Raw genomic sequence first — 22,443 nt, 5'->3', positions numbered from 1 at the left:
GGATTCTGTGTCTCCTTCTCTCTCTCTGCACCTCCCCCACTCACGCTCTGTCTCTCTCTCTCTGTGTCTCTTTCTCTCAAAAATAAATAAGTTAAAAAAATAACTTTAAACTTTAAACTTTAATAAATTTTAATAAACTTTTAATTTTATAAAATAAATAAAATAAAATTTTAATAAACTTTAATAAATTTAAACTTTAAATAAGTTTAAAAAAGTTAAAAAAAATAAAAAACTTGAGGAAAGGATATGTTAAAGGGCTTCACAAATATGAAGCACAATAAAAGGCAATTTTTCCTAAATCCAAGGCTCAAGTCTGAATCCCTAAACTTCCCACCATCAAGACACCATTTGTGAGTGTTCTTTTCGGAAAGCTCCAGTGAGCTCCCGTGTCAGGAACAGGTTCCTCTCAGCCAGCGCTGGACAGAAGAGGCTTGTGATGCTTGCACCGAATCCAAACTCAGTACATTGTTGGCTCTGTCGGGTCGCTTATAATCGGCAATCCACCATGTTCTGGACCTTCTCCGGTCCAGCAGTAGTGAAAAGTGTATCCAGTTCACCTTGTGTGAAGAACTAAACTCTAGTACCATTGCCTGTCACATGGAAATTTCAGACAGACACTGATCGTTTCTTTTTAATGTTTATTTATTTACTTGTTTATTTTTAATGTTTACTTTTGAGAGAGAGAGAGACAGAGTGTGAGCAAGGGGAGGGACAGAGAGAGGGAGACAAAGAGGCCGAAGCAGGCTCCAGGCTCTGAGCTGTCAGCACAGAGCCCTACGCGGAGCTTGAACTCACGAGCTGTGAGATCGTGACCTGAGCCGAAGACAGCCGCTTAACCGACTGAGCCACCCAGGTGCCCCGACACTGACCTTTTTTAAACCCAAGCTAAGCCGTGTCATAGCGGCCATGATCTCGAAGAGGCATCATCCCTCTGGGCTCCAGAAGCCTGCTCAGCCTGTTGAGAGCCTCCTGCATCTTGTCTTGAGGGTGACAATCTCGAGACTAGCCGTGGGCGCCGGGTAACTCTGATCTTCATCACGTGGATTGTGAACAAAGGGAAAACACCGGCAAGGATCCTGTGCTAAATTTGTCTGAGCCGGTTCTACAGCCGTGGAAGAAAACTCACAGCAGTAAACAGAGTCCTGGATCCCGGTCAGTCTGTAAAATCAGAAAGACTGTGTCTCTTACGCCACAACCGACCTCGAGTGTTCGGGAGCTGGCTGAGGAGCCAGAGAACTCATCAGCACAGATCTGCAGGTGATTGAGTTTCTGAGTTACATTTTCTTCCACGGGAGCCGCCTGTGTTTTACGTCCAAGACTAGCTGAATTGTTCCTCTATTTAAAAGCCATTCTCGGGGTACCTGGGTGCCTCAGTTAGTTGGGGGACCAACTTCGGCTCGGGTCATGATCTCACGGTTTGTGAGTTCGAGCCCCGCGTCGGGCTCTGTGCTGACAGCTCAGAGCCCGGAGCCTGCTTTGGATTCTGTGTCTCCCTCTCTCTCGGCCCCTCCCTCACTCATTCTCTGTCTCAAAAGTAAACATTAAAAAAAAAATTTTATTTTTTTTAATATTGAGGTGTCTGAACTCAGGCACCAGTTGGATTCCTGGCTCAGCTGGTTGTTGGCTTATCTCAGCCTCTGCAAGCCTCTCCCACAAACAGCCTACAGGTGAGCTTTAAGAAGAAAATGTATATAAAGCCATCAAGTGACTAGTAATCCAGTTGTCTGTTTTAGGCGAGGAGTGTTTCTGATGTTGGTCCTTCCAAAATACGGATCCGTCCTTTACAAGTGTTCTCGACCACAACTCCCTCAAATGACAGCCGCATCAGTTCTGACTCTACACGTATGACAGGTGTCCCAGACTTGAAAACCCCAAGTGACATACAAGCATCGTGTGGCTTCTTGCTGTCCTCTCCAGAAGCTCGGCCAAGCCATCCCACCATCACCAGGACTGCTCTTCTGGGTTCCAGCCACCGAGGATTAAATGGAGCCACCAAGCTATTCACCCATATTCTGTATCTTACTCTTCCCTCCCATACAACTCAGCCACAGCACATGCATATCCCCTGAGTCAACTAGCTGTTTTCTTATAACTTCTGAGACGCCTTTCCCTTAACATGACACCATGCAAAGCCGGGATTCGATTTGTATTGCAATTCAGCCATCCAAAGGATTAGACTGTGGGTTTAGTTTCCAGAAATCTCAACTCGGGAGCTAAGGGAGATAAGGATTTCTCTTAGGATGGTCATTAATGGCTTCCTATCCCTTACCTTGACTTTGAGCTGAGAATTTAAAGCCCTGAGCTCATTTTCTTTCTGCACTTAAAAGCAACCAACCGGGGGCACCTGGGTGGCTCAGTCGGTAAAACATCTCTTTTTTTTAATTGTTTTTTTTTTTTAATGTGTTTATTTTTGACAGAGAGAGAGAAAGAGAGAGACAGAGCACGAGTCGGGGAGGGGCCGAGAGAGAGGGAGACACAGAATCCAAAGCAGGCTCCGGGCTCTGAGCTGTCAGCACAGAGCCCAACGCAGGGCTCGAACTCACAAACCATGAGACCATGACCTGAGCTGAAGTTGGACGCCTAACCGACTGAACCACCCAGGCGCCCCAAGCATCCGACTCTTGATTTCGAAGGTGATATTCCCAGCTGGGAATACCTGAGGCACTCGCCAGACCCATATCGCAGACGTTCCCCCCAGCAGGGCCCGTGTCGTGAGTGGACTGGATCTCGCGGCTCCTGTCACGACTGCAGGATGTGCGTCAGTGAAAACCACCAGGGAACTTTGACGAACAAGGCTAATTACTCCCAAGTCCTGGCATGCCGGGGCCACCGAGTGAGGTCACAGGCAGACAGAACGCAGACCTGGGGCTCTGCCTTCATTAGCGTCTGAGAGGGGGGGTTCCTGGGGGCTCATGAGGTCACTCTATATTGACTGATTTGAAGCCTAAGAGTGGGATTCAGGGCACAGGAGACCGAAGGCAGGGCCACTCAAGGCGTGTCCGTTTTCATGGTCGTCCAGGGTTTTCTGAGAGGAAAACTTCGTGGGCGTGGGGGTGCCTACTGCCTTATCTGGTTGTGCTGATCTGGAGCAGACGGCTTTTTAAAATTTTTTTTTTCAACGTTTTTATTTATTTTTGGGACAGAGACAGACAGAGCATGAACGGGGGAGGGGCAGAGAGAGAGAGGGAGACGCAGAATCGGAAACAGGCTCCAGGCTCCGAGCCATCAGCCCAGAGCCTGATGCGGGGCTCCAACTCACGGACCGTGAGATCGTGACCTGGCTGAAGACGGACGCTTAACCGACTGCGCCACCCAGGCACCCCTCTTTGCCCATTTTTAAACTAGATGGTTGCTTTTTTTTCTTATTGATTTTTAGGAGCTCTTTATATATATGTAACCCTTTGTTATGGGAAGAGCAAGCATTTTTAGCATTTTTTAAATGTCTATTTATTTTGAGAGACATAGGGTAGGTGCATGTGTGAGTGGGGGAGGGGCAGAGAGAGAGGGAGAGAGAATCCCAAGCAGGCTCTGTGCAGTCAGTGCAGAACCCAATGTGGGGCTGGATCTCATGAACCTTGAGATCATGACCTGAGCAGAGATCAAGAGTTGGACACTTAACTGACTGAACCACCCAGGAACCCCTATTTTTAGCACTTGTGTTTTATTTATGGCACTTTTAAATGTGGGAATGTTTTTCTTTATTTTTATTAAAAACGTTTTTTTAATGTTTATTCATTTTTGAGAGAGAGAGACAGAGCGTGAGTGGGGGAGGAGCAGAGAGAGAGAGAGAGACACAGAATCCGAAGCAGGCTCCAGGTTCCGAGCTGTCAGCGCAGAGACCGACACGGGGCTCAAACTCACAAACCGTGAGATCATGACCTGAGCCGAAGTTGAACCAACTCAGTTGAACCAACCAACTGAGCCACCCAGGCATCGCTTTTTTAAAAATGTTTTAATGTTTATTTTTGAGAGAGAGAGTGCATGCACGCAAGTGGGGGAGGGCAGAGAGAGAGGGGAACAGAGGATCCCAAGCGGGCTCTGGGCTGACAGCTTCAGTGCAGACAGCAGTGAGCCTGATGCAGGGCTCGAACTCACAAACAGAGAGATCGTGACCTGAGCCAAAGCCCGATGCTAAACCGACCGAGCCACCCAGGCGTCCCTATTTTTATGACGTCATACATAAAAAGACCACGCCAAAGCTGAGATTAATTTTTAAAAATACTTTTCCATGCTTACGTCTGCATTTCATGGTTTCCATGCCTTATGTTTAGGCAAACTCTGCGTCATTTGGAATGGATCCTGATTTGAGATGATGGTTCTTTGTGTCTTATCTTCCTCTGTGGCACCACTTTCTAAGACGGTGCCTGACACCTAATAGATATTCAATGAATATTTATTTATTTATTTATTTTTATTTTTCATGTCTCTCTTTCTTAATGTTTAATGTGTTAAATGTTTTTTTATTTTTTGAGAGACAGAGCACGAGTGGGGGAGGGGCAGAGAGAGAAGGAGACGCAGAATCCGAAGCAGGCTCCAGGCTCTGAGCTGTCGGCACAGAGCCCGACGCGGGGCTCGAACCCACGAACAACGAGATCATGACCTGAGCCGAAGTCTGACGCTTGACCGACTGAGCCACCCAGGCGCCCCGACTCAAGGAATATTTATTGAGCGGATGAGCAAATTAACACTCAGGTCTGCCAATCCACCCTCTCCAGAAACCATCATTTTCTGCTGCCTGTGGTGCTTTGTGGCATCTCAGAGACCTTCCACACTGTGTGCTCCAACATGTTACCTAACCAGCCTGACTGAATTCCTTTTTGTAATGTGGGGCTGGAGTTAAAATATGCCTGGTTCCAGAGCATGGAACACCTCTTCTTCTAGGTCTGGCACTGAAAACCATTGAAGATGTGAACCCAAAAGTCTTGGGAAAGGCTGGTGTTGGAGAACCAGAGCAGGTCTTTTTTTTCTCCGTGCGCAGTGTTTGGTTCCTGTTTATAGAACACAAATTTAAAATGTAATGGGTGGGTTGGGGCGCCTGGGTGGCGCAGTCGGTTAAGCATCGGACTTCAGCCAGGTCACGATCTCGCGGTCCGTGAGTTCGAGCCCCGCATCGGGCTCTGGGCTGATGGCTCAGAGCCTGGAGCCTGTTTCCAATTCTGTGTCTCCCTCTCTCTCTGCCCCTCCCCTGTTCATGCTCTGTCTCTCTCTGTCCCAAAAATAAATAAAAACGTTGAAAAAAAAATTAAAAAAAAAAAATGTAACTGGTGGGGGCGCCTGGGTGGCTCAGTCGGTTGAGTGTCGGCCTGTGGCTCAGGTCATGATCTCGCGGCCCCGTGCGTTCGAGCCCCGCGTCGGGCTCTGCGCTGACAGCTCCGAGCCTGGAGCCTGCTTCGGATTCTGTGCCTCCCTCTCTCTCTGCCCCTCCCCCACTTTCTCTCGTTCTCAAAAATAGTAAACATTAAGGAAAAAAAAAAAAGAAAACTTTAGAAAAATAAATAAAATGCAATGTGTGAAGACAGAAGGAAATATCAGGGGGATGAAGGCCACCTTTGTGGGGAAAACAGCTTATGTTGTTACGTGATATAAGGGGGTGGATGTGGGGGCAGGGAGGGGAGGCAGAGAGGCCAGGCAGAAACACCCAAGTGGCCCCAACTTCCACTGTTCTGCCTTAAAATATTCTTTTTCCAACAAAACTCAGCCCAGAAATCCACTTCCTCTCCTCCTGCCCTCCGGCTGCTCCAATCAATCAGTAAGGGGCAAGACTTCTCAGGTTCCAACGCTAAGGAGCATAAACAGCTTCGGATCTGAGGATCCCGGGCCAGACGTGCCAGAGGAGAGGCAGGAGCTCAAATGAAAGAAAGCCCTTGACTTGGAGGAAATGATTCTTCCTGTCACAGGAAGAGCCAGTACATCCTGAGGAAGCCACATATTTGCAGAGTCTGAGCTCAGCCTGGCCCAGGGGGAGAGAACGTGAATTTGCAGTACTCAGGGATGGAACATATATCTGAGGCTCTGCCTGATTCAGACAGGATCCACCCAGGCTCCAGGGGAGAAGATTTACAGGGGTGAGGAAGACGGTCAGTGTTCTAAGACAGGCTCAGCAAACACAGGTACAGACACACAGGAAAGAAGCCACTTGGCTGGGGGGACCTGAAACACTTCCTTCACTTGGATGCAGGTCAGCACGCTTGGGTGAAAACCCCGGTTGTGTGCGGTGAGTCTAGACACATGTTGTTAGCCTGAGAGTGATTGGGGATTCTGATAAAGAAGTGACGCTCGGCACCCAGAGGAGGGGTGGTACGTTCGTTATCTGTCGCTGCATAACAAATTATCCCAAGACTTAGTGGCTTAGAACAACACACATTTATTATCCCCCAGTTTCTGTGGGTCGGGAGTCCGGGCACAGTGTAGCTGGGGTCCCCTCCTCGGGGTCTCTCCTGTTGCTGCCATCGAGATGCCGGCCAGGGCTGATGTCTCATCGCCTGGCTCAGCCAGGAAGGAGGAGCCGCTTTCTAGTTCATTCCTTTCTCACGAGCTCTTGGACCGGGGGGGCCTCCGTTCCTCACTGGCTCTTGGCCAGAGGCCACCATCGGGTGCTTTTCCCCAACATGGAAGCTGTGATGTCAAAGCGTATGAGCCAAGAAGGCAGTTGAGGGAGTCGGCTAGCAAGACAGAAGTCACAACGTCTGTCATCTAGTCATGGGAACGACAGCCCATTGCCCTTACCATATTCTATCCATTAGAAGCAAGTCACAAGGTCAGGCCCCACACTCAAGGAAGGCAGTTACACAAGGGCACCAATGACAGGTGGGGGAGGGGCACCGCAGGCCCTCTTAGAAGTTGGCCTCCCGCAGGTGGGGAAGAATCTGCAGAAAAATACTCTGGAGAAGTATTTTAGGAGACAAACTTTTAAGTGAATTAAATGGCAAAGAAGAAACGTTACACAAAATGCCAGGCTTTCTAACACACGCGAGGGGCTGATTTCCTAACAGTTTATAAGCACTGAACTTAATTTCTAAGGAGATGGCCTTGTACAAATAGTAAATAACGAAAAATAGGTAACTCACCTGTAATTAATTGAAACCAGAGTTTCCCCACCGCCACCCCCCACACCTGGCCAAATTCAGAGTCTTGTCCCTGGGAGAGTCTGAGAGGGTTCCAGTTACCTCTTGCCCCATAAAAACAAGCCAAAGTTTAGTAGCTTTAAACAACGTTTATATTGCTCACAGATCTGCCATCTGGACAGGGCTCGGTGCCTGCAGCTCAGGTCTGTTGTACTCAGCATCAGCTGGGGCGGCCTGAAGGCGGGCCTGGAATCTTCTCAAGGCTCTCTCACTCACATGTCTGCAGTTGACGCTGCAGTGGATGGGGGGCTCTGGCCAGGACACCTACAGGTGGCCCTTCTATGTGGCTGCTAGGGTGTCCTCGCAGCATGGGGCCTGGGCTCCAAGGATGAGTGTCCTGAGAGAAACTGAGGCAGGGTGTACCGCCTTTTACAACATAGCCTTGAAAGACACCTACTGTCACCCCCACCATGGTCTTGCGTCTGCTGGGCTCAAGGGGACGGAATGCAGATCCCACATCTTTTTTTTTTTTTTAAGTAAGCTTCACGTCCAGCATGGAGCCCAACATGGGGCTTGAACTCATGACCCTCAGATCAAGACCTGAGCTGACATCGAGTCCAAAGCTTAACCGACTGAACCACCCAGGAGCCCCTCCCCCCCTTTTTAATAGAACCCACATCTTGACCGAGGAGTGTCTCCACCGTAAGAAGGTCCTATTGTGAGAAGGGCACATAGGATGGGATTCATCTTTGGAAAATACAATCCGCCACCGAGAGCAGACCAGCCGCCACCCCGTCCTTGAGCTTTCACGAGTGTCAGTGACAACAGACCTCACAGGGTGAAAGGAGGTGTGTGGTCATGGGAAATAAGACAGCAGGTGTAATGCTGATAAATAAGAAATACAATCCTTTCTGCCTCTTCTCCCATTGAGTGGGAGGTTGGGAACAGATCCATCAGAGACAATCGTGCAGGGCCACTGAGCCAAGCCTATGGGCTTGAGAGTTTCACTTGGCCTATTATCCTAAAGCCTGTAAAACTCCCTGTGTTAGTTTTTGGTTGCAGCGTAACACAGTACCATAAATTCAGCAGCTTGAACGGTACCCATTTATTACTTCACGGTTTCGTAGGTGAGGAGTCCAGGCAGGTTTGCATTCAGGTTATCGCAACTCTGAGATGAAGATGTCAGTGGCCAGTCTCTGGGGAAAAATCTGCAAACATTCTAGAAATTGAATCTATTGGAGAAGGCGTCTCGCATCATTCTCCGCTGGGTGACGCTAGGGGGATTTTTGACCACCAGAGGGCGCAAGAACCTTAATCCCTGTCGCCTGGGTTCCAGCTCCGGTCTTGGCCCACGTACCTGCAGCGTCAGCAACGCGCAGGAACTTGTTAGAAAAGTGGAATCTCGCAGTCGGTTAAGCGTCCGACTTCAGCCAGGTCACGATCTCGCGGTCCGGGAGTTCGAGCCCCGCGTCAGGCTCTGGGCTGATGGCTCAGAGCCTGGAGCCTGTTTCCGATTCTGTGTCTCCCTCTCTCTCTACCCCGCGCCCGTTCATGCTCTGTCTCTCTCTGTCCCAAAAATAAATAAACGTTGAAAAAAAAATTAAAAAAAAAAAAAAAAGAAAAGTGGAATCTCGGGCCCCAAACCCAGAGCTATTGAGTCAAAATCTAGGTTTTGTCAAGACCCCCAGGCAATTTGTGTGCGCTTGAAAGCTGGATGGGCACTGCAGCTCAGGAGTTCTCACCCTCGGCTGCATGTTTCAGCCTCGGGAGCTTTGAAAATTCCTGGGGCAAGGGTTCCCTTCCCCCCCGCCCAGATTCTGATTTTAACGGCCCTGAGGCCAGATTGTTAAAGGGCGCCCTGAAAATTGTAACGCGCTTCCGAGGATGAGATTCTCTGCAAGTCTGGCTCATTCCTGGCTTTAAGCACCTGGTGTAGGAACCGAGCTGGGCCAGAACCGGGGCTCACCACCTTGGGTGTAGACACAGGAGAAGGACGCAAAGCCCCATGGTCAGGGGTCTCCTGGGATGCAAGACCAAGTCGGGACAAATGTGGAAGTGTGAAACGCTGAGGAAGTGTTCTCTCATACTCCAAGTGCGTCTGAAACCCGGGGCAAACACCAATTCCTCCGACGGAAACTCCAGTTTCTCTGCCCGGTGCTTGGTGAGAACACTACTTGATGGGTGCCCTCTGATCATGATGCTGCCTCCTGGCGGCCGCCTTGAGAACAGGAAATGTTTGCTCCACCAAGCACCATCCACAGCCCTACCTTGACCTGAGCAGCCCCCCTCCCCACCCCCGCCTTACCCTCCCCGCCCCCCCCTCCGCTGATGGTGGACCCCGGGGAGCTGACTTCAAGAAAGACGGTACCTGGAGGGCGGAGGAGCTCAGCAGTGTTAGGAGGGACTTTTAAAAACCTTTCTCCTCACCATTTATATGGCGTTTCCCAGTCCCAGTGCACTTTTATGCACAGCGCCTCATTTTCACTGTACTCTACCTACACCCACCCAGTTAGCTTAGACCGGATTAACGGTGCAGATGTGGGAAACGGAGTGACCGAGGGGTGAATGGGTATGCTGAAGTTCGCTGGATGAGACAGGCCGAACTAGGGCAAGAAATCGCCTTACGAAATTTCCTCATTTGCTAAGTGCTATTTCCAGGATGTGGCAATATCCGACTTCTGACTGTCCTTTCCTCACCGTTTGGGGGCATTTCTGGGTATTTTATCATTGTTCTTCCTTCTCCGTTCCCCTCCCCCCAACGGAGGGTTTGTTTTTTTCATTCTGGAATTCTCAATCTCCTATTAAAAATGTCCATTGTCTTCTACGATTTCTCATGCTCGATAGAAGATTTCCCGGGACGGTGGGGGGGGGGGGGCAGCGAAGTCTCAATACAGACTAACAACAACGACAACGATTTCATTATCGCTTTCTTGAATGCAAAGGACTGATTTCCTGTTGTGTCTCCAGCACTTTCACAAAATATTTGTGGAATGAATGAATCACGGATGAAGTGGAGGGATTTGCCAAGTGAAATGGGAGGGAGAGAGGAAGCCGATAGAGAAAACCAATCCAGTCGGGGGCGGGCCAACCTCGGACCCCAGAGCCGTGGAGGATGGTGCAGTGTAGACACCTCGGGGAGGGAGCTGGGTTCATCCTCTCCAATCATGGCCGACGCTCTGCATCCTACGCCCTTTTCCTGTTCTTCTCTATGGTGCAGAAAAAGGAACTTTAAGTCTGGATGGATTTCCTGCTCAAGCGAAATGCTATGAAGTTCTTTGAAGAGTTCAGCGAACCTCCAGATGTGGACTCCTACCATGAGGGCCCTCCAGCTCTCCTCTGTCAAGTGCCTTACTCCTCTTGGGTAGAAACCCTTCTCCTTCCCCGGGGCTCCAGGCACCCTCTCCACCCCCTGATGTTTGAGGAGGGATGGGGAACGGTGTGCTCTGCCTTCACCCCGTGTTTTTGCCCTGAGGCCCCACCCCTGGCTCCCCCCCCCCCCCCCCCCCCCCCCCCGCCACACACACACCAGCTACACTCGCCCTTCTCCCACTGCTTCCCTCCCACCATCTCCCACTTTCTTCCTTGAGTCCTCCAAGGGGCTGCAGGGCCTGTCCAGGGCGGTGCTGAGGCCCCGAGGCATGGCTCGGGCTCAGCCCCACTCGGCCCTTGGCACTGAGACTCAGGGTCCAGCATCCACAGTGCAGGAGGCCTTCTGTTGACTCTTGCTCCGGGCCTCATGAGGGGCGAGCGATGGCAGGTGAAGAGGCTGGCACCGGCCACACCTAGGACTGGCGACGGGAGCCAAGGGAAGCGTGGGGAAGGGCATCCCAGCAGGAGAGAAAAGCTTTGTGTCTCCGTTCACAGATCACAGGGAGGAAGGTTCCGTGAGTGCGTGGATGAAAAGACAGAGTGTTCCGACTGGGGAAGTTGCAAAATGCATAACGATGTTTATTATGTTCATTATTAGTAGTTCTGTCACTTGGATTCTTAGAATTAAAGTTCTTGGGCCTAACAAAGGCAGGCTTCTTAAATTCTCATGCTGATCAGTTATACACACACATAGTAGGAAAGATAAAATGATTCAATGTGCCTTTGTCTCCTCCACTCCATGCCTTCTCACCCTTGATTCCACTCTCCAGAATCAGCCACTCCCTTTTCGCCGGTGCCTCTGTCGAAATCTTCATGTTTACAAACAGCGAGTTCATACACAGTCTTGATTTTTTCATTGTATGTATTACCCACGGACTTTTTACTGGATGACGATAAATTAGCTCTTACACACATATTTACCTATTACACACATCCTTTCCCACACACCTCTTTCCTTCCCTTCTGTCCATCCTCCCAGGGTTGTTCTTTGATGATTTTTATGAAATCAACATTCAGTGATTCTATGATTATGATTAGTAAAATGTTAGTCAGAGCTGAGCTATGTAGTGTGCTGGGATTCACAGCAGAGCGTCTCCAGTCAAGGTTCTGGTTTCTCTTTACAACTGGAGCTAACATTGCCTTCTCCTCCCCCCACTTAGAATAATTTAACCTCCAACATCACTGTTCTGCTCCAGTCTGGAGATGGATGCTCCTTAACAGAGTGCAGAATTCTCTCCCTGGGACTTTCCTTTGCCATCTTGCTAGGTTGATTCCCCCGTTTTCTCCCTCCTGGTTCACTTCTCTGTTTTTGGTGGAAATAGCTTCTAGAAGCTTCTTGAGAAAGAGAGCTTGGGAGGCAATTTTTTGAGACATTATGTGTCTGAGAATTTCTAATCCTGTTTCCCGTTGATTGATAGTTAGAGGTCCTTCCCCCTATCATGCTTTAACTGTGATTTTTTTTTTTTTTCTTTCTGGAAACTTTTAGAACTGATGTTCTGAAGTATCATTATTGTATTTTAACAATTGTGCTCCATACTCTGTAGGCCCCTTCCAGTGTTCAGTTGTGGGATTTTTTCTTGTAGTATTTCTTTAATACTTTCTTCACTATTGTGTTTTCTGCTTTTTTTTTTTTTTTGAATTTCTGGATTTATCCTCTAATTTTCTTGTCTTTTCTCTTACTATCCATTTTGTCTTGTATTCTCCTTTCTAGGAGCTTTTCTTTGGGTTCAACACTTTTACTGTATATGCCATTTATCAGTTAAAGGAAGTGCTTTTCTATTTCAAGCTTGCTAGGAGTTTTTTTTTTTTTTAAGTTTATTTATTTTGAGAGAGACAGAGACAGTGTGAGTAGGGGAGGAGCAGAGAAAGAGAGAGAGAGAGAGAGAGAGAGAGAATCCCAAGCAGTCTCTGCACCATCAGCACAGAACCCGATATGGGGCTAGAACTCACGAAACCGTGAGATCATGACCTGAGCTGAAAGCGAGAACCGGACGCTTAACCGACTGAGCCACCCAGGCGTCCCCAGCTTGCTAGGGGTTTTTAATTATGAATCGATGTTGAATTTTTTGGAATATGTTTTTTTTTTGCATCTTTTGATCTCTTAATATGTTAAATTACATTTATTGATTTTCTTTGTTAAATCATCCTTACATTCCTGGCATGAACCCAACTGCAGGATTCTGTGAGCATTTCCTGCTCAAGCGAAATGCTATGAAGTTCTTTGAAGAGTACAGCGAACCTCCAGATGTGGACTCCTACCATGAGGGCCCTCCAGCTCTCCTCTGTCAAGTGCCTTACTCCTCTTGGGTAGAAACCCTTCTCCTTCCCCTGGGCTCCAGGCACCCTCTCCACCCCCTGATGTTTGAGGAGGGATGGGGAACGGTGTGCTCTGCCTTCACCCCGTGTTTTTGCCCTGAGGCCCCACCCCTGGCTCCCCCCACCACACACACACCAGCTACACTCGCCCTTCTCCCACTGCTTCCCTCCCACCATCTCCCACTTTCTTCCTTGAGTCCTCCAAGCGGGGGGAGAGAGGGAGACACAGAAACCGAAGCAGGCTCCAGGCTGTGAGCTGTCAGCACAGAGCCTGATGTGGGGCTTGAACTCACAAACCATGAGATCATGACTTGAACCAACGTCAGACCCTCAACCGACTGAGCCACCCAGGTGCCCCATTTTTTTTTTTATCTTTTTCAAGAACCAACTTGTGACTTCCAATCTTCTCTATTGTATCCTAGTTTTCTATTTTATTTTCTGCTCTTACCTTTATTGTTTCCTTCCTCATGTATTCTTGGGATTTATTCCCCTCTCTTTTCCGTCTTCCTAATTTGATTGCTCACTTTATTAAATAGCGTTTAAGGCTGTAGTTTTCCTTGTTTTTCAAGTTTTTATACATGGCATTTTCATTATTGTTAGTTCTGTATATTTTCTAATTTCTCTTATGGTTTCTTATTTGACTTGTGAATTATTGAGAAGTGTCTTTAATTTCCAGACAGGTGAGTTTCCTAGTAATATTTTAGTTATTAATTTCTGACAATTTTATTCTGCTCAGAGAATGAATTTGTTTGCCATTAAAAACTTTAACAGTGCACTGGCACTTTTTTTTTTTTATGTCAGACTGTGATGAAATTTTGTAAATATTCCATGTGTGCTTTGAAGAATGTATATCCTATGGAAACCAATTTGACAATAAATTTCATATATTGAAAAAAAATAAAGAATGTATATCCTAGGGGCGCCTGGGTGGCTCAGTCGGTTATGTATCCGACTTTGGCTCAGGTCATGACCTCGCGGTTCGTGAGTTCAAGCCCCTACGTCGGGCTCTGTGCTGATAGCTTGGAGCCTGGAGCCTGCTTGGGATTCTGTGTCTCCCTCTCTCTCTGCTCCTCCCCTGCTCATGCTCTGTCTGTCTCTCTCTCAGAAAATAAATAGACATTAAAAAAAAAGAATGTATATTCTTGTCGAATCACTATGTTGTACGCCCGAAACTAATTTAATGTGTGTCAAAAATACTTCAAGTTTTAAAAATGTTTATTCTTTCCTTACTGAATACAATTTATTAGTGCACCCAAGCTTAGAACTGTTATATTTTCCTGGTGAGTCGAACTTTTATACTGTTAGGTTGTAGCTGTCTTTACCTTTAAAAGTGTTTTTTTGCTTTACATCTTTGTTGTCTGATGTATTACAGCTACACTACCTTTCCTCTAGTTAGTATTTTCCTGATAAATCTTTGTCTACCCCTTTACTTTCAACCTTTCTTTATCCTTATTTGTCAGTTATTTGTCTTGTGAAGAGCATGTAACTACGTGTTTTTCTTGGTCTAATCTGGCAATGTTTGTGCTTTGACAGGAGTAGTCTTTTGACTTGGATTATAATAATTGATATGCTTGTTAGATTTCAGCCATAATATTGTCTACACTTTCTCTTTATTCCACTTTTTCCATGCTTCTTTCACGTTTTGGATCGAAGGTTTTTCTTTTCCATTTTCTTCCCTCTACTAGTTTAGATGGTAGACATTCTCTCTTATTTTAGATGCATGCTTACTGTTTCAAAGTTTCTTATCGGTACCTTTATTCCCCTTGAACAACGCAAGGACACCGGGAGAGGCAAGGAGGGATCCTGCCCTGGAGCCTCCGGAACCCCTCGACTTCAGGCTTCCAAACTTCAGAACTCTGAGGCCATGAATTTCTGTGGTTAGAAGCCCCCAAGTTCATGGGCAGTTGTTCTGGCGGCTCCAGGAAACTCATACAGGTGTCGTTTAAAATTCAGCTTTATCGACACCTATTTAAACTCGCTTGTGATGTGTGCAACATTCCAACTGAAATTTTTCAAAATGTTTTGCGTGCAGACTTTCCCAAGTCAGACCGATTTTTTTCTCCCATTTCTGAGAACAGGTAGTGTTTTGCTCAGTGTTTGAAAGAGCTGAGAGTGGCCCTGACAGGCTTGTGGAGTGGATCTGCGAACCTCCTCGGTCTCAGCGGGGCCACTCTGAGAGCCATCCCCACAGTGGCCTGTGCCTCCCTCGTGCAGCCAGTTCCCTCTTCCCATCCTTCCTTTCCGCAGGCTTCTGGGGGCAAAGCCAGTTGTTTCCCATTTAACTAGCTATACTTGGGGCACCTGGGTGGCTCAGTCGGTTACGCATCCAACTTCGGCTCAGGTCATGATCTCACAGTTCGTGGATTTGAGCCCCGCATCTGACTCTGTGCTGACAGCTCAGAGCCTGGAGCCTGCTTCACATTCTGTGTCCCCCTCTCTCTCTCTGCCCCTCCCCTGCTTGCGGTCTCTCTCTCTCTCTCTCTCTCTCAAAAATAAACATTAAAAAAATTTAAATTAGCTATACCTAACTTTTAAAAACTATTTTTATTTTTAAATCTTTATTTATTATCTTTTTTGTTAGAGAGAGAAAGAGAGAGACAGAACATGTGAGTGGGGGAGAGGGCTAGAGGGAGAGAGAGAGAGAGAGAGACTGACCCTTAAGCAGGCTCCATGCTCAGCACGGAGCCCGAAGTGGGGGCTCGATCCCCTGACCCTGGGATCATGACCTGAGCCAAAATGAAGAGTCAGACACTCTACTGACTGAGCTACCCGGGTGCCCCTAAAAAACATTTTTATTTTTATTTTATTTATTTATTTGTTCAACGTTTATTTATTTTTGGGACAGAGAGAGACAGAGCATGAACGGGGGAGGGGCAGAGAGAGAGGGAGACACAGAATCGGAAACAGGCTCCAGGCTCCGAGCCATCAGCCCAGAGCCCGACGCGGGGCTCGAACTCACGGGCCGCGAGATCGTGACCTGAGCTGAAGTCGGACGCTTAACCGACTGCGCCACCCAGGCGCCCCAAAAACATTTTTAAATAAAACCAAAAAAGGTTTTATACATAATTTTATATTTACATATTATACATAATTGCAATACATAAAACAGAAAAAAATAAAAACGAACCATACCAAAGCTGCCATGTTTGGAGGGCTCTCCGCCTCACAGGCCTGACTGGGGAGCGAAATGAAATCTTTCTAGTTCCTCCCTCGGCCTCTGCAAGGGAATGTCAGTTTCTCATTTTAAAAGTTTGCCTAATAAGTGATGTGGAAAAACACCCTGAGCTAAACCAAACCGACATGGGGACATGACCAGCATTCTAGAATTCTTGCATTCCTCCCGGCCCTACTTCCCCCAGCACCTGGTTTCCAGCATCTTGGTAGTGTGGTTGTCGAAGTCCTGAGCCACAGATGCTCTTTCAAACACCGCCCCCCACCCCCGAACATATAATAGCAACTAAAACACTGATTGGGCATTCGCTGTGTGCTCGAGCCCAGCCTAAGCATTTTACTTGCATTATCTCATCAGACTCTCTCAGAACCCCTTGAGGTGGGCATCAGCATTTCCCACACTTCCCAGAGGAAGGCTGGAAACTCACTGACTACAGGGATTGTGTCTCTGTCCGTAGCTTAATCCCCATTTTCCAGAAGAGCAGCCAACAGTGTGTACATCAGCGGGTGGGGGGCAGCCTGGAAATCATTGCAGTTTATCAAAAGACTTCCCATCATCCCTGCTGAAAGGAAGCCCCCAATCTGGACGTTTCCTTGAAGAGTTCCCAGTCCAGGTGAGACAGAGATGGAAGGGCCACCGGGCAGAACAGATCCCTCCCGAAGCAGGTATTTTCTACAGGAAATGTTGTATTTGGTCCCGACAAGTCCTTGCGGAAATGAATCCAAATGGTCAGAAAAATGTGATTTTTCAGGCTTTGAGAAGGAGAGCAGGCCACTTTTTCTTAGACCGTGTTTTGGGCCCTTCCTTTTGGTTTTTTGGGGTGGGAGTAAAATATACAAAATCAGAAGGCAAAATGGAAAACTAGGTACTGGGAAGGAAGCTGGGAGAAGGAAGAAACCCTTGGGAGTCTCTGGATGACAAAAATCCACCTTCATCACTCGTCCTAGTCTTGTCAAGGTGCCCATCCTCGGACAACTCGAGGTACACCAAGCTTTCTCCTCAGAGAGCCCCAAATTTCAGGGCAGGAAATGGTCTTGGCCTGGGTGTCTTTGCCTGAGGGGAGCAGCACTGACACTTCCATCCAAGATGCTGGAAAGACAAAGCAGAAGTTCATGAGACACAGAGGCCCCAACAGCACTGACTGGGAGGTCAAGGCAGAGGGCGGCGGGCAGGGAACTGTCCAACTTGGCCCCCCCCCCCCCCACAGTGGCGGGTCACCACCTGGTGCACATCTGTGTTGTAGAAATGGAACTCAGTCTGGCCCAAAGGGAGAAGTCTCAGGATGCCAACAAGGCATTGAAGGGGAGGACATCAGAGAATTTGGGACTTTCCAGGGTGGAGAGTGTGGGAAGGAATTTGCTAAAATCAGACACACTAGGGAAGAAACCTTACGTATACAGAGAGTGTGGGAGAGATTTGGTAAGAAGTCAAATTTTACCAGGCCCATGTGGGCACAGTCAGAGAGGAAACAAGAAGTCACAGTTCACTGGAAACAGATAGATACAGTCAGGAAATCTTGAAGTATCTGGGGAGTGCAAACATCACATTATTGCTTATTATTCGTCAGAGATACATAAGCCCACACTCTCTGGAGCACCCACGTAGGGGTAGAAAATGGAACAGTGAGCATAGATTCTATCTGTACACGAAATCTCCAGGTGGAAAAATACTACAGAAACAGCACAGAGTCTGGACTCCTCAGCCCAGACTCCTCGTTCCAGTTGGGAAGAGACTCCAGTGGGCAGTGCTCCCCTGGATGAGGGGAAGGCGGAAATAATGGACAAGAAGCAGGCGGTTTTCAGCCACAGAGCTTCTAGGATGGAGAACACATGGGGTGTTCTTCTGTAGCCTTGCTCTGTTTGAGATTTCATTTCCACACACCAGCCCTGCCCATGTTTCCAAGGACATTAGGTTCTAATGAGTTTCCTTCTCTCCACCAGCCATGAACTTGACTGAGAAATCTGTCTGCAAAGGCAGAGGTCAGGAAAGGTAAAAAAAACACTGACCACAAGCCCAATTCCCCCCTGTAACCTCAACCCCTAAGAAAGAATCTTATGCCAACCTTGATGTTTCTTGAAGACAATAATCCTGTGCAGGGAGAGAAGGGTGGGTTCTGGAAACAGATGTGCCAGGTGAGGTGAGGGACATTTGACAGCTAGATTTCTTGGGGTGAGTGACCTCCGCCAACACGCTGGGGAACGCCCAGACCAGCGCTGATCTTTATTTGTCCAGCTGCCGACTGAACCTGTCCATCTAGGGGTTCTGTAGGCACATCTCCAACAAGTTTTCCATAGGACTCTTGATGTGTTTCAGCAAAACATTTTCTTATTTCAATCTTCCACTGCGCTTTCAGTTTCACACTACAGGCTGAGCCTCACACCGGGCCCCACTCTTATACATGAACTGATAGGCAAGGATCGTGCACAGCTGAGGTAAGCATCGAACATGAAAAGCCAGGAGACTCTTGAAGAAGAGCAAGGTGGGAGGATATCGAGACTAATTATAAAACTGTACATATAATTAGGATAATTAGGCATATATAATTAAGAAAGTGTGAGTTTTGCACAAGGATAGACAAATAGACCAAGGAAGCTCTGAAACACCCAGAGATGGCTGGATGAATGGATGAGAGGATGGATGGATGAACGGATGGACGGACAGGTGAGTAGATGAATGGGTGGATGGATAAATGGATGGATGAATGGGTGGATGGATGGATGGATAGATACCTGATGCCTGACAAAGAGGAATGCAACGAGACATGTAAAAGAATGTTCACAGCAGCACTATTTTTAATAGCCCAAACTGGGAAGCCCTCAACTGTCCATCAATATAATTGATAAGTAATGGTATTTATCCACAACTTATTTCATTGATGCTATATCAATACTATACAACATTAAAAATGAACACATTACAGTTATTCACAATAAGGTGAATAATTTACAAGCATACTGTTAAATAACAAAAGCAAAATACAAAAGAGTTCAAAGGGTGTTATTCTATTTGTACAAAGTTCAGAAACTAAACCAGGGTTTTGGGGAATATGTGCTTAAGTGGTAAAACCAAAGAAAAGCAAAGGAAGGAATTTTCAAAGAAGTCAATGTGTGTATAATTAAGATAGTGTGGGTTTTACACAGGGATAGACAAATAGACCAAGGAAGCTCTGAAATACCCAGAGATGGATGGATGGATGGATGGATGGGCGGATGGCTCAATGGGTGGGTGGATGGGTGGACAGATGGATGATGGATGGATGGATGGATGGATGACTGGGTGGAGGGAGAGGGGTTTGGCTGGGAAGGCATTTGTGGCTTCTGGGGATGCTGGCATATTTTTTCTTGGCCTGGGTAGTGGGTCCATGTGTTCTTCCTTCATAATTATATATTAAGCCGTACATTTATATTTTATGCCCTTTCACGTGTGTATTATCTGTCACAAAAGAACTTCTGTAAACATGAAATACCAAAGGAAAAAAAATCTAACAAAAGATACGAAAGTGGGAGGAAGGAGAATTGGAGGAAAGGGCCAAAAGGCACAAAATCCCAGTTATAAGATACTGACCTCCTAGAGATGCAATGTACAACATGACGACCATAGTCAACGCCACTGTGTGACAGACAGGAAGGTTCTCAAGAGAGTAGATCCTAAGCATTCCCACCACCAGGAGAAAATTATTTTTCTTTCTTCTTTTCTTCCTCCTTTTCTTTTTATTGTATTTATATGAGAAGATGATTGTTAGCTGAACTCTACTGTGATTGTTTCACAATATATGTGTCAAACCATCATGCTGTATGTACCTCCTAAGCCATACAGTGAGGTATGTCAACTATTTCTCAATAAAACTGGGAAAAAAAGATATGAAAGAACTTTAAAAGAACAATTATTTTTCAAAAGTACCTAAACACATGATGATTATGGCTGCATAATGTTCAGTATTGTTGACACTATGGAACTCTACACTTAGAAATGGTTAAGATGGGGGGGTGCCTGGGTGGCTCAGTCAGTGGAGTGTCTGGGTCATAATCTTTTTACCCTGCGTCGGGCTTAAAGCCTACTTTAAAAAAGGTTAAGATGGTAACTTTTATGTGTATTTTGCCACAATTAAGAAAAATTCCTAAACGCCCAGAGAGTGACCTAAGTACTAGGAGAGTGACCCCATGTGGACATTTTGGAGAAGTCAGTAAAGATATCAATTGTTGGTTATAGCATAACCATGGAATTCTTACTGATTTTTCCCCCTTGGAACTTGACAAGCTGACTCTGGGAGAAGAGGAACAAGATAGGAAGATTTGCTCACCAGACATCAAGACTTACTTTAACACTATCATGCGGGGAATGTCAGGATGGCGTCATTCATCAGAGCAGAAAACCAGAAACAACCTGCCGTCCATGAGCAGGTAAGATAAAGAAAGTGTGGTATATTCCGACAACGGAAGGTAGCATAGTAGCAAAAACAGGATAAGTGGGGCTACCCCTATGGCTGAATCTTAGAACTCACGTTGAGCGAGGAAAGCAAGTCACAGATGACACAAGGTATGGTTCAAGAGCTCAGACGCAAGAAAAACTAAAAAAATACATTGTTTAGGGTTGTATAGCAATGTGATTTAAAAAAAAACTATTAAAAAAAACTATTAAAGGGGTGCCTGGGCGGCTCAGTCAATTAAGCGTCTGACTCTTGATCTCAGTTCAGGTCTTGATCATGAGGGGTCATGAGTTCAAGCCCCACACTGAGCTCTGAGCTGGGCATGAAGGCTACTCAAAAAAATAAATAATAAAATAAAATAAAATAAAATAAAATAAAAATAAATAAAATAAATAAAATAAATAAAAATAAAATAAGTAAATAAATAAATAAAAAATAAAATAAAATAAAATACAAATAAATAAATAAAAATAAAATAAATAAATAAATAAAATAAAAAATAAGATAAAAATAAAATAAAATAATAAAGAAATAAAAAAGTAAAAAAATAATTTTAAACTATTAAAAATGTGAAGAGTTGATGACCATCCAGCAGGGGTGATGGAGAATTCTGGAAGGGAAGCCGGGTGGGCTGGGGGAGGAGCCTAAGGCAATCACCAGTGATGTGCTGGTTCTCGAATTGGGTGGGGGGCTAAAGGGCCCATTTACTGTTATAATTTATAACTCACGTCTATGATGCAGACACTCGTTAGTATGTGTCAATTATTATGCAATAAAAATGGAAAAGCAAGAGAAAAGCGCCTAGACCTGAGTCGTGGGGAATACTAGCTTCTCCAGACAGGGTAGCGGAGAGGGGTGTGCACAAAAGTGTGAGGGGGTGCTGTCAGTGAGGTGGGAGGAGAGCCAGAAACTGCGGCATCTCAGAGGCAAAGAGAAGCTCCCAGAAGGAAGAGGGCTGTCCCAGGTTGTGGCTTCTAAGAGCAGGGCGGGAAGATGAGGACTGGAAGGTGTCCCGGATTTGGCCACCCAGGGGTGACCCCTGGGCTTGGAGGAGCATCATTCCCCCTGGGGGAATAATGGGGGACAGGCGGGAGCTACACTGTGGAGAGAAGGGCCAGCAGAAGCCTAGGGAAGACAGCCCCTTCCTCAGTGGGGCAGTCACGAGGGCAAGACAAGGCGGCTGACTTCACCCTCCTCTGTACGGGCGCCCCCACCCCCGCTCTGTCCCTTCTCCCAGGAACAGCTGGTCAGAGGGGAACACGACTCCAGCTGGACATGCTATTCTGGCCGCAAGGTTGTGACTCTTCGGTCCAGCCAGGACTCCTGGGGAGAGGGAAGGGCCTGGTCTCCTGTCCTTCCTCCTGTCCTGGAAATCCGAACCCCGTGGGGACAGAAGGAGGAGGAAACCAGAAGGTAAGGGTATTGGGGTGCCTGGGAAGGACCCTGGGGTCCGGGCCTGGCCTGTAAGGGTCAAGGTCTCTTCCCCAAGCCAGCGGCCACCCTCTCTGGGTCCCACAGGTCTCCCTTCCCTACTCCCTGGGCAGCTGGACACCAAGCAGCCCTTGCTGTGTTCTGCCGTGTGGACAGACACTGATTTGATCTCCACAGACCCAGGTGGCCTGTAATGTCACATCTGCGTTGCAAGAACTGGCCTGGCTTCCTCCCAGCTGAGGAGGCCACAGCCAGCCACCCTCCCTTTGTTTGTCTTGGGAGGGGCAATTGCTGAGCAAACAGGGAAGGGAAATCCTGGATTCTGTCTCCTCAGCTTGATCAGCCGTTACCTAGGCCTGGAGGCCTCTGGGGCCCGCTCAGGCCCGGCTCCTTCCTGGCCTGGTGTGTGTGGAAAGGAGCTAGGGTGACTGGTGTATAGAAAACCCAGGGCTTGGCCTTGGTGAATGTTCAGACAAAATAAACCCCAACTCAGGAGCACAAACAGAAGTTCACTGAGCACTTACTGTGTGCCAGGCCCTGGGCTGGGCACCCCACATGTCAGAGCTCTCTGATGCAACCCAGCCACCATAGGAGGTGGGCATCAGGATCTCCAGTTTCCAGAAGAGGAAACTGAGGCTCAGGGTCAGGAAGAGAGGACACTGACA

The 22,443-nt window shown here is 47.3% G+C and overlaps 1 long non-coding RNA gene and 1 pseudogene across 2 annotated transcripts; both read right to left on the bottom strand.

The window, feature by feature from the left end:
- Window positions 1–406: 406 nt before the first annotated feature.
- LOC101080598 lies at window positions 407–1,350 on the bottom strand (annotated as a pseudogene).
- Window positions 1,351–15,799: 14,449 nt separating this feature from the next.
- Window positions 15,800–20,574, bottom strand: LOC123382209. Of its 2 annotated transcripts, none has more exons than XR_006590239.1 (2): window positions 19,486–20,574; window positions 15,800–17,010 (listed from the first exon to the last, which is right to left on the bottom strand). It is a non-coding gene; the product is annotated as an uncharacterized LOC123382209 (long non-coding RNA). The 2 variants fall into 2 exon arrangements; XR_006590240.1 differs by lacking the exon at window positions 19,486–20,574 and adding an exon at window positions 17,984–19,477.
- Window positions 20,575–22,443: the final 1,869 nt, after the last annotated feature.

This window comes from Felis catus, chromosome E2, assembly GCF_018350175.1.
Source record: "Felis catus isolate Fca126 chromosome E2, F.catus_Fca126_mat1.0, whole genome shotgun sequence".
NCBI lineage: Eukaryota > Metazoa > Chordata > Mammalia > Carnivora > Felidae > Felis > Felis catus.
This window is presented reverse-complemented; position numbering and strand designations above follow the sequence as displayed.